Here is a 13,092-nt window from a genome sequence, read left to right as displayed (position 1 = left end):
AAAAAAAAAAAGCAAAGTTGTCTGTGGCATACATTCTAGCAGTTGAAAAGCCACTAAAAATTATAAAACTGAGGATGAAAGACTATTAGAGACCAAAAGGAAAGTTTCATGAACTGTAAGCAGTCAGCCTCTCTTCTACAGGCAGTTGACAGAACTTGGTTTCATGTGAAACCTTCTATCGCATCAAATCAAGTCAATCTAGAACTCTTTGCTGCCTTATCATACATTATGAATAAAGGAGAGGTAAAGAAGATAGAATCCATGAAAGCAGAGAAAACAAAAGCAGTTCTAGAGAAAATGAGTATTTCCTGCAATGACACTTGTAACAAGTTGAGTGCCAGTACTGTGTGAACATTTCTCTCAGACCCATCTGTCTCTGAGTTCCAGAAGGCAAACTGAAGGCGCAGCAAACTTGAAGGACCTCAGAAGTAGGGAAAGGAGAGAGAAGAGCAAAGATAGCAATTAACTGGAAATGTTCAGCTACCTCTTAAGTGGGGGAGCATGCTATCCTCAGGCCTCTGCTTTTAACAGCAGATATCTACCTTCGGGGTTGTCTGCGCAGGCAAGCACAGAAAGTCACAAGTGGGTTCTGCCGAGAGTGCACACTGGCAAATAATCATAACCAAAAGGGCAACTCCAGCCCTCCCCCAGAACAAAGGAAGTGCTTTACCAGAGAAGTGCTATGGAAATGCCAGAATGAGCTGAGAAAGAAGTTTCACAAGGTTTCATTGTGAAACACTCCAGTTCCTCAAGTGGGTGCTGCTAAATCCACTTTTGTGCTTCATAAACTGAATTAAAACCAGAAATATTAACTAGAGAAGTGGTTAATTTTCTTCTTTCAAATATTAACCTCTGAAATTGTAACTTTAATATAGGTGAAAAGATCGCACAAGCTAAATGATAGGTGTGGTTTAACGTGGCAGCTAAATGCCACTTCCCAGAGTGGGATGAGAGGGTGAATTGGAAAAAAAGGTAAAACTTGTAGATACAGGCAGTTTAATAGCATCAAAAAGAAAGGGAAAATAATAACAATAATAATAAAAAATATACAAAACTGGTGATGCACAATGAAATTGGTCACCACCCACTGACTAATGCCAGTCCCTAAGTAGTGGGCTCCCAACCGCAGCCAGCCCCCACCAGTTTTATTGCTCAGCATTATGGTTTATAGTAGGGGATATACCTTTGGCCATTTGGCATCAGCTGTCCTATGTCCCACCACACCTTCGGTGGCCTCTGCCTCCTTACTGACAGGACAGCATGAGAATACTTAGGGAAAGTGCTGCTCAGCAGCACTAAAACACCAGTGTGTCACCAGCATTATTCTCATCCTAAATGCAAAATCCTGCTGTACTATCTACTAGGAAGAACATTAATTCTATTCCAGCTGAAACCAGGATAATATTCCCTCCATATTCTAAACCATATATGTCATGCCCAAATCCCACACTTTCCAATACATCCTGACTAATCATCATCACCTTTCCTGTCTTTTGATATACACACACAGGTATATTTTCCTTAGTCTATGGGTAGTCTCATGAATTAGTTTAGTCCATGAGTTTGAGCTCCGTCACAGCAGTCCTTCAGGGCACAAGAGATGATCTGTGATGCTGGATACTGAAGCCAGTTCTGGTTCTGTCATTGCTGAACGTTCACTGGTTTCATCAGAATTTATTTTTCATTAATCCAGATAATTCTTACTATAATAATGTTGATATGGCAAAGAGAAATCATAGTGGAGATGAAATACAGTATTATGCAGCAATTAACATCTTACAATTCAAAACATTTTTTATCATCTTTTATATCAGTAGCCAGATTCAGTTCTAGTTTAGCTCTTCTAATTTTCTCCCTGCACATCACAACATCCTTGTAGATCTTCTGTTTTGCTTGTCAGTTCTTCCAAAGTGTATGAATAGTCCTTTTTTGCCCAAGTTCCAGCTGAAACTCCCTGTTCATTCAGGTTGGTCTTTGCCAATTTGTTTTATGGCGCGAGGGATAGCCTGCTCAATGCAGCAGCCCAGATGCTCTGCTTCCATTGCTGTAATCAACCCCACAGGGCATTTGCCAACATCCATGAGTCAGTAAAGATAAAACACTCTCTGGTTTTCTCAGTCAGCAATGCTTAAAGCCAGCTGGATGGCCTTCTCTTAAGCATATTGGCTGTATTCACCTTCTGCAGCAGCTTCTAGGACTTGTCATATAGAACTGAATACAGCAGTTTTCCACTTCTGATGATTTCCTACAACAGGACTGATCAGTGAACAGAGCATACTGCTTCTCATTTTCTGGTAGTTTATTATACATTTGGATGTCGTCAGCACACTTCACCTCCTCCTCTGGCAATACTTCAAAATCTTTGCCTTCTGTCCAGTTCATGATCTCTCTCCAAGATTTCTGGGCAATTGAGGTTTCTTGTTGAGCCTGCTGTGTGATCTTCTGGGCTAAATGTCCTTTGAACATTTAGCCCAGAAGCAGCAGTCAGGATGCCAAGAGGAACTGCCCTTCAGTACCATCATCTCCAGTTCAACTCAAGCCCTTAAGATGACACTACCTCTTTTTCATTTGAAGTATAATGGAATTCATGTCCTTTATCCCCAAATCCCCAAACCTCAAGTGTCTCCTGGTGCCTTCTAACAAAGGCTGATAGTAGGGCTATTCACCTTGGCTGTGGTGTAGGGCACATATCTTACAGCCTGTCTTCACCAACTGACCCAGTTGGTTACTGCATGTCTTGCCTGATTTATTCAAAACTTGTTGTTGCTCAGGGTACCACTTGAAATTTGAAATTGTTCTTTTTTTGGGTCACTGGATAAAGTGGGCTTACAATCAGGCTGAAATTTAGAGTATGCATTCTCCCAAAACCCTATATATATACCCATACCTAATACCTAAGACAGCTTGTGCTTCCTCTTTGTTAATTGGTGGAGACATTGTTATTTTTTTGATCACATCCAATGGGATTTGCAATGTTCACCTTGATATAGGATGCTAACTATTTTATTCATAAAATTTGGAAGTCCTGTGCAGATCCCTTGAACTTGCTTCAATTTGTGGCAAAATCATATCAGCTTATAGAAAGGTTTGGATGATTTTCTTCCCTTTTCCAAAAAATTTCTGTTGCTGTATTGCCCCATACAATGACACAATCAATGTATTGCAGGTGTTCCAGAGTTTCACCCTTTTCCAGTGCAATATGGATCAGTGCATGGCAGATGGTGGGGTTGTTTTTCCACCCCTGGGGTGGTTGATTCCAGGTATACTGGTCATCCCTCAGGTTTAGTCAATGGTCCTTCCTGTGTCCTCTTCCATTTCTGGTCCTCCCTAGATGATTCACTGGTGGTGCACCATGAGAAGTTGAAAAGTCTTTGACTTAGGGTAAGTGCTGCTCAGCAACAACTAAAACATTGGTGTGTTACCAACATGACTATGGTCCTAAATGCAAAACACATCATTGTATTGGCTATTAGGAGGAACATTATTAACTCTGTCCTGACTGAAACCAGGACAATGATCATGTCAGCTAAACTGTGTGTTTTCTTCCAAGCTAGTGACCTTGGTAGCTGTTCAAATCCACTTTGAGGGAAATGTTTTATGAGAAAGTGTTAGGGTGAAGAGGAAGGAAAAAAATTAAACAGCTTTACTTTATGGACAATTCTTAAAATAGCAAAGTTTCATTACTGCATCCAAAAGAGCAATCTGAAAAATACTAGAGCAAAAACATCAGACAGAATGTGTTTGGAGGTGTCAGATGAATACCTCAGGAAAATATATATTTCAATCTTTTTTAGTGCCTCCAGAAAAAAAATCTAACAGCTGGTTCTTGATATAGTGCTAATATTTTCCAGATTGACAATAGTATTAATACCAATCCTTACTTCTTTGAGTAACTTCATGTGACTAAATAGACAGAAGCATTTACTGAAATTGACATATGCATTATCTTCACTGTCCTCTATGCTTTCACCAACTTTTGCTGTTAGAGTAGTACTTCTTTTTACAGCCTAACTCAGGAACATAAAGGAGCAAAAAGATGTCATTAGTATGCCTCAGGCTTCTTTGCAGAACTGAAAGGAACAGTCATCTCAGCAAAACTCTCTTTTTCTTCCTTCTATTGATTTTTTTATTTTAAGAAGCAACAAAAAACAAAGCAATTTCTCATTCAAGGTATGGTGCCCCTGCCTCACTTTTCAGATGATATTTTAAGTGGTACCACTGATTCTTATGCTTTGGTACATTTAAATGAATTTTCACAGTACTAGCACAGAAATGGGAACTTCAGATCAGGTCTCATGCAAGTATAAAGAAAAATGAAGAACAGCTATTTTGTGTCCAAATAACTTCAGGAATAAGAAAATATAATTTCTTATTTCAGTGTCTTTGCAGCCTGGATATCTGTCTAATGTGAATGTTTGAATTATAAAATGTAAGATGAGACGGTTAGACAGGCTTTAATAGAGAAAAATTTTGTGGTTCACACACAGAAAACACAGAGGGGGCAGTGATGATTAGAAAATGGCAGCAGAATAGAAGAGGAGTTTTTGTTCCTATAAGTTGTCTGCATGTGCAACCAGAATCCTTAAGAATTTATAACCATTCAAAAAATTTAACTATTTTTTTAATCTTCCCTTCCCTTCCCTTCCCTTCCCTTCCCTTCCCTTCCCTTCCCTTCCCTTCCCTTCCCTTCCCTTCCCTTCCCTTCCCTTCCCTTCCCTTCCCTTCCCTTCCCTTCCCTTCCCTTCCCTTCCCTTCCCTTCCCTTCCCTTCCCTTCCCTTCCCTTCCCTTCCCTTCCCTTCCCTTCCCTTCCCTTCCCTTCCCTTCCCTTCCCTTCCCTTCCCTTCCCTTCCCTTCCCTTCCCTTCCCTTCCCTTCCCTTCCCTTCCCTTCCCTTCCCTTCCCTTCCCTTCCCTTCCCTTCCCTTCCCTTCCCGAACCTTCCCTTCCCGAACCTTCCCTTCCCTTCCCTTCCCGAACCTTCCCTTCCCGAACCTTCCCTTCCCTTCCCGAACCTTCCCTTCCCGAACCTTCCCTTCCCGAACCTTCCCTTCCCTTCCCGAACCTTCCCTTCCCTTCCCGAACCTTCCTTTCCTCCTTTCTTTCTTTCTCCCTCTCTCCCTCTCTCCCTTTATCTCTCTATGTCTCTCCCTTTTTCTTTCTCTTTCTCCCTCTTTTAAAGATATTCAGGGTTTAGTTTTACTAGTAAAAGCATAATTGAACACAAGCAATGTCAAAAAAATGAGTGAGACTAACCTTAAAGTCATGCTGTATTTAAAAATCTGCAAGAATTGTAGCATGTTTATTCAACATTTGCTGTACAAGCCTTCTATAAGTATGACAGTATGTCTTTTGAAATATTTTCTCATATATGTATTAAAAAGACATAGTGTATTCAAAATTAAAATTATTAATTTGGATTTTAAAAATTATAAGAAAAATTATGATAATGAAATTGCTTACTACAATTTATTCTGTAATATAATTTGAAAAAAAAGCTATTCTAATGAATATATGGTCATTCAATTGACATCTACATCAGGACAAGCTGTGACACGGATGGACTACCTTCATATCACAGAACAATATGGATAATGCAATAACAGGAATTTTAACTGCTCAATAAGTTGAATGAAGCATGATAATGAGACTTAATGAAAGAAAACCTTCATCATTTGAATAAAGAATTATAAAAGCAGGAAAAATGCCGAAAATCACAGATTATGGCAGCAGGACAGGACAGACATCACACGCTGAGGGGAAAAAAAAAAGAAGGATGAAATGCCAAACTAGATTTCTGGATGTCTTGTGTATATATTCTGTGCTTCAGAATGTGAGAGCATGTGTATAAACTCTGAGGCCTGATAGAAAATTGCAACTTGTCAACAACTGCTGACAGCTCTGCTCAAGAACATAAAAAGCAGCAATGTTTAGTTCGTGTTAGTGAGATTATGGAGGATTAGACTAAGAAATGAAAACACATCTTGCCGAAAAAATATTGTGTAATTATTTTTTTTTACATGTGGAACAATCTAACTACAAGTATTTTTAAGAACTTGATAAGCTAAATTCACCCTCACAACTTTAGAAATATACTAAAAACACTGTCAAAATAATTCTGCTTCAAGTCAAATTTGCTTTGTTGACTCTAGGTGAATGTCTCTCAGGGGCTCATTGAATTCAACAGGGTTGCATAAATCACTAATGACAAATGGTAGTGAATCTTTACTCTTGGGAAAAGCTGATAATTTTAAAATATAAATTTGTTTTGATGTTTCAATTTTAGGTGGTGGGATGGACTGAGTTTAATTTGAAAGCGTGTTTTTCTGTCCTAGGGAGTGCCTTCAAGAACCGGTCATGGGTGCCCAAGAGCAGCAATGGCTGTCAGGTACCTGTTCTCACCTAGCAGAGGCCAGGTCCACTGCATAGAGCAAGTGAGCAGAAGAACCCTGACCTGAACATCTGTCGCAGTGAGAATCAGGCCTTTTGATATTGTTTTCATAATTTCTAGCCATTTTCTCAGGAAAATAACTATAAACATATATACGCCTTTTGCTCTCTCACAGCCAATGCAGTTGAGAAGGTGGTAACCCGACTATCCAGTCCCTGGTCATTGTCAAAAACCTATAAATACTGAAAGTACAGATAAACTTTTCTTCTTCTTTCACCACACCTCGAGCTGTGTCCGTGTGAGTCATTTTGTGTCCAACAGTGACAAACATCTCCTTGGTTTTCTTTTCCTTGTAGCAGATAATGTCCATTGGATTAGACAGTGTGCTATCCCTTACCTTACAATGAGCCCTGGTTTTCCTGCAGGACTACAGATGAGATTAAGTAACTGGCCTCGTTAATTAAGGTGCACAGCTATAACATACTCCTTAATTTCTGTGTGCAATTAAAAGAAACCCCACTATCCAACCTAAAGCCTTTGCATTAAGGTTCATAATATCTGCAGAAGTTACTTTTGCATAGACTTGAAACAAAAGGTACAAGGTCAGTATTGCACAAAAATCATATTGAATGTGAGCGAGTTGCTACCCCAAACAGTTGCAGGAAGCCAGACAGGCTCTGCTACCACCTTTCACTTGAGAGCCAGGACCAGTCCCACTTGAGCAACTAAAACTGCTCACTGCCTCTTAGCTGGGGCAGTGATGTACCCAACACAGTGTTAACTCCCAATTAGAGGGGTAGTACTGAATCCTCAGGTGCTTCTTTAAATTCTCTGTCAGTCTTTTGTTGGAGTTCACAGGTAAACATAAATTTAGAACTTTACTAGAAAACAACAGACTAAATGATATAATCAGAATATCTCAATAAAACCAGCACTGTTTTAGCATCTTTAAATATTTCATAGTCTGCACCTTTCTAAATGGCAAAATTCTATTATGACTAACAGTCTGGACAGTGTTTTCTGAATAGAACATTCGGTTTCCTGTGCTATCACTGGTAAGAGACTAAATTCTTTTTGGAAATAAGGAACACGAGACAAAAGAGGAAGACAAATGTCTGTTAAACTGGTTAAAAGGTAACCCTGCATGTCATACCTAACCCTCCTTTCTTCCCAGTAATACACAACAATCTAATTTCTATCTACAGCTTCACACAGGCAAAATCTGACCTAGAAACCTTTTGATCAGAAATGTGATTAAGCTTGTTCAAGAATGATTTGGCTTTAACCTGTGTCTTCTTTGCCTGATCCAAATAGTGTGATCTCTTCTGCCAGGAGCAAGAAGAGCCCTGCTCTGCTTAAGGAGTCACTCCAACGGCCCTCAACCACAGCCTTAACCTCTTTGGACACAGATTCTCATGCAAGAATGACTTATCTCAGCTGCCACCCAAACTGTAGATAAAAGGAAATCCTTAGCCACCATATGATTTAACTGTAAAGATCTTTATGTACCTACAGATGGGCTTCTGGCTCTTCTAAGGAGTGTTTCAACCTTGATGATTTGGGACAGTTCAGCAATTCATCTAAATTTAAGCTTTACCAGGATTCGCAAGCTAATTTATCTTGCTTCCAAGCTTCACCTGGTAAATGTTTATTCAGCATGTGCAAGAGAGAGTGCTAGATAAAAGATATGATATGATCCCATTCCTCTTCTATTCAGTATCTGAATGACTTCAGCTCTCACTTTTGACACACCTATGACAGGATTCCATTATTTTTTAACCCTCTTAAGGAGACTTACCTAGGTGTTAGCTGGTAAGGTACTCACTCTGGAATGAGTACCTAACATTTCTTTGGAATTGTTGCCAAATTTGTATGGAAAAATTACACAAGAGGTAGAGAAGGTTGAAATATGAGTGGGACACTGAAAGCTTAATAACATAAAGAAGCTGTTACCTAGAATCTTTTTCACTGAAAAAGTGATACATGCTAAATAGGCAGTAGGACAGACACAAATTTGCCATTATTGGCTGTAACAGTTTGAAAAGTAAGCATAATTCTTTTGCCATTGCTCAATATTTTTGACAAAGGTAGTCTTCATACTTCAGGAACATGTTCGTGGTTGTGAATACTGAACTAATGGAACAGGTCCCTTACATGCCAGTTGAGCTATGAAAGTGCCAGCTTTAGCTCTCTAAGACTGACCCCTCTTTTCAGACTTCCTCTTCGCTGTTGGAAACTGGCCTTTGCAGACACGATTCCTGAGCATCTAAGGCTACATCAATATCTTTCAGATAGACACATCCATGTTATTAGTGCTGCCAGCACTGTACTGTTGAGAAATGTTTTCCAGAGACACCCCGAGCGCTATGTACACACAGGATCAATTGCCTTTGGCAACACCTCACGCAAATTCTGTGATAACAATTTATAGACCCCAGGCAGCAAGGCTGTGCCACTTAGCAGGTCAGGAAACTGCTGTACTACTGATTTCATTGCACCCAGGTAGACATGTCCTAACTTGCTTCTTATGTTTCATAATAAGCCAAAGAATCCACTTGTACTTTGTAAATTCCATTTAGTGCTTGGCAGGAAGATGCTGCTGTTGACATGCAGCGACAGATGAAACTCAGATGTCTGGAAGGATTATGACCCTCCCCTGAGTACCCATCATACCTCATTCTTTACATGGGCAATGAAGGGGACATACTTTTACATGTAATACCATAATTCTTTATTTTTACATGGACGTTGTAGCTGTGGGAACTGAAATTCTAAATTTGCCAAGTTTTTAACTGTGCTTGTTTGCACACTTTAATGTCCACATCTGGTAAGGGGGCATTGGCCTCTGGGGCAGGTAGTGATCATGTCAGATGGTAATTATGTTAGCTGTCTCCTGTAGCTGGCTGACACATGAAACAAGATTGATTTCCCTTTATCAGTGCCTACTTTGTCCTGGTAGGTCCAGACCTTAGATACAGCCCAAGCTAATTAATGATTTTTCAAAGCTTAATTAAGATACCAATAGTTAGGGGGAGGGCTGAAAAGCAGCATAGAGTAAAAAACCTCAAAGGTTTGACAACCCATAGGGTTTGTCTGGAAGGAACTTCCACATTTATTTTTATAATTACTATGTTGTTGGTGTGCTTACAGGTGATAAGGCAATAAACACTGCCAAGAACCTTACACAATTCCAATGGAATTCAGGTTGCAACCAGTAAAGCAAATCATTCATAACCACACTGAACTTTTCAGTGCTGTCTGTACTGATGTCATTTTCTGCATAGAAGGCAGTGGGAAAAGTCAGAATATAGTTATTTGAAGTAAGCTGACCATCTCACATTATATCTTCCTTGAAGTAAGGTTTAATCAGCTCCTTTGTGCCGAGACTAACATTTGTAAGTGCCAACAAGAAGTTATATATGCAGAACACATCTCAGCTGTGCAACCACTTGTTGTGGGAGGAAGGCAGCAGAAATTTCAGCAGCTCTCTTTAACAGCTGTTGTGACAATTACATACTAAGTATGTATTCCTTATTTCATGGGCTTGCCTTTTGCTCTATTAATTAGAACCACTTCAAATTTCTCTGGGAAAAAAACCCCAACAAGCCTACATTTTAAACAATGATGAAAGTTCACACAACTGTTTTCAGAAAACAGTTACTAAACATTTACATCAGAAAACATCTTAATTAGTCCCTATGTACCTCCACACTTATAAATAGTTTCTGTATTAATGAAAATTCAGAATCCTAAAAGAGGTAGTCAGCTTTAACTCACAGTATATTGTTCCTTACTATGACTTAAATACTTTTGCAAATCCAAAATACTTTCCAAGGTGAGTGCAGGACCATGCTACATGGTTTTGCAGTTTTTTAAATGTCCTTCATTATGTGACTGCCATTTCAGCAGATTGCCCCTCTTTACTATTACTGCATTCTCATAGTACATAAAAATTTGCAATAAAGTGTACCCTTTAGCATACAATACTATAACAGACTGGAGAACAATTTGTGCAGCTAGGATGCTTTGAAATGCATTTTATATCATCTGTAATCTCATTAAACCTGAACAAAATGTCATAATAGCATGGGAATCTTATGGAAACAGCTCAGTAGTTTTAGCTCTGAACTCATAAAATGCAGTCTAGTAAAAAGAACTCTTCTGACATGTTCTGACATGATGTTAACACAATTACAAGCATCACAATATATAGAGATAGGAAAGTGGCAAGCTGATTTTTTTTTCTTCCCCTGGAGGAATCAGACTAGTTTTCCTCTTCTTGGCTTTGCTAAAATTGTCTTTGGAAATTGCCATGAGACAAAACCTTCTTTGATTTATCCACAAAGGAAATAAGCATCCAGAAAAACCTTCCTAGCCAAAAGAGCAAGTCATTCTATTACTTGCTTCAAGCATGTCCAACTGCGGATCTTGGAGATGCTTAAGAATTACAAAGTAGAGAATAAACGTGTTTAGTGCATTCTCCTGCCCTGTCCACAAACACTGCTTCTGTGTTGTGGCAAGCCCTTCTTACTTTTACAACTGCCTTGTATGGCTGTGTGAAGCTAAAGTGCAGCCCTGGCACAGATCTGCCAGTTCCTATTACATTCGTTTTCCTCTCCAACAAAGGGAGATCTGTGGCACGCGTCCCTGTGGCAGCCCTGGGATGCTCAGATGTCCCACTGGCAGAAAGCAGCTGCATCACTACTGAGCATTTAGTCTGATGAGTCTGCTCAGTTTTCTGCATGAATAAAATCAAAGATAGCAGATTAAAGTCCCTTAGTTGCTAATTCTTTCATATTGGAAGCTAAATATTGCAGTGCTGACAAACAATTATTTCTTTCCTCAAAACGCTACTTAAAAAAAAAAAAAGTGACTCAAAAAGTTGCCTCAAAAATTATTTGAGGGCCAACTGTTTTTATTCGTATATATGCAAAAGTTTCTGTCAGCAGTGAGGGTAAGATATGACATAACAAAAATTATGAAGGTAAGTCTGTACTTCAGCATGATAAGAAGACTTACCATGCTGAATAGTGCTCTTAGAGATATTATTTTGTTGTGTTCCTCAAATTTTTAGTTGTATTTGAACCATGTTGCTACTGCATAGAAACTAAGAGAGATTTTTAAGAACACACTGCAGTGACAAGTAGGGACAATGATAATTTGGACTGGCAAATGCTGTTTGGAACACTACCCATGACCATATTCTTATAAATGTGTCTGCAGACATCTCTCTCCCCATCTTTCACATAGGTCTTCATCCTCTTCCTCCTGACACATGCCTTGTCCAAAACCACAGTTCTCATGTAAATATTCTGCTGTCAGGACCCTTGAAAATCCCAGATCACAACTCAATAAACTGATATACAGCAATACTCTATAAGCAGTTCTTGATGAAATTTTTAGATTTAGTTTGGTTTCTCTCATGGGCAACATTAAGTTTCAATTAATGAATTATCAAGCTGAGGAGGTATTCAAACTGTCAAACTTATTCAGTTAATAAATTGAGTCAAACATTTTAAAATATATTTTTATGCTTTTTTATGCATTCAAAACAAACACAAAATTTTAAAGGAAAAAAATGCCCAAAACTCACTAACTTTAACTTGCTCAAATGACTACAATAACTGGATCAAAATACTCCTTATTTGCACTTATCTATTAATTATAAATGCAAGTCTAGTGAGCAGTAATCAACCTCTACAGGAAATATTTGTACTCAGTACCTGAAAATACAAGATCTATTATAATATAGCCATAGCTTAAGGTCTAGTTTCACTTCTTTAAGTTTTGAATGCTTTTCAGGGTAGACTTCTAAAAATTCTTTGAAGGTGATTTTCATTTTCTCAGGGTTTTGTGATCTACCTGCCTTCCCTAGAAAGATTCAACAAAATATTTTTTGGAATTACCACCTTTAAATCTGCAAAGCTTTTAACAGTTTTAAACATGAATGATCATAAAACCTTTGAAAGACAATATACAATTTACAGAATAGCTTTCTGTAGATTTAGAATTTACCTGCTTTGTTGCTATGCAATGGAATGATTGCAAATGCCAGGAGGTTTCCACTTCTGATGCACTGTCACACTTCTCAGCAATCAGACACAACAATGAATAGGATATTTTCATCACTCTGCCAATGCATTCCACAAGGGAAGTGAGGCTTAATATTCCTATTTTAAACAGAAACTAAAAGAAACTGGGAAAAAAAAAAAAAAAACCAACAGGGCAACAGATCATCAGATCATCATCCTGAAGTGGGGACTCCAGGGAAGCAGTCTGTATCTGAACACTTCATGGCACAGGTGTTCCCAGAACTCTGTGTTCCTCACTCTGTTCCTCCCACATTGAGGAATCTCAGTAATGTGTTATGCTCACAGGATGCTTGGAGCTTTGCAAGAACTTCCCTGGATTTACCTTGAGAACAGTAATTTACTCTGGTTCACAGAGTGCAGCACCCCTGCAGCCTCAGTTTATTTTTAGACAACACAGAAAGGGTATGTGTAAGTTAATAATTTTCAAAAAGCAGGTTTTTGTTATTGCTTCATTTTAAATAGGTCATTTTCAGGATGCCTTCAAAGAAAATTTGTTAGACTTAAAGGCGAAGTACCTCATGAATTCAGTGCAGACATGTCTCTAGCAAGCTATCACACCCAAAGTTCCCAGCAAGAGAGATGTATTCCACCAGTCTCTGTGCTCAGTGTATGC

The sequence above is a fragment of the Pseudopodoces humilis genome, chromosome 4 (genome assembly GCF_049639895.1).
Source record: "Pseudopodoces humilis isolate 2021_Gansu_Grassland_sample_001 chromosome 4, ASM4963989v1, whole genome shotgun sequence".
Lineage (NCBI taxonomy): Eukaryota > Metazoa > Chordata > Aves > Passeriformes > Paridae > Pseudopodoces > Pseudopodoces humilis.
This window is presented reverse-complemented; position numbering follows the sequence as displayed.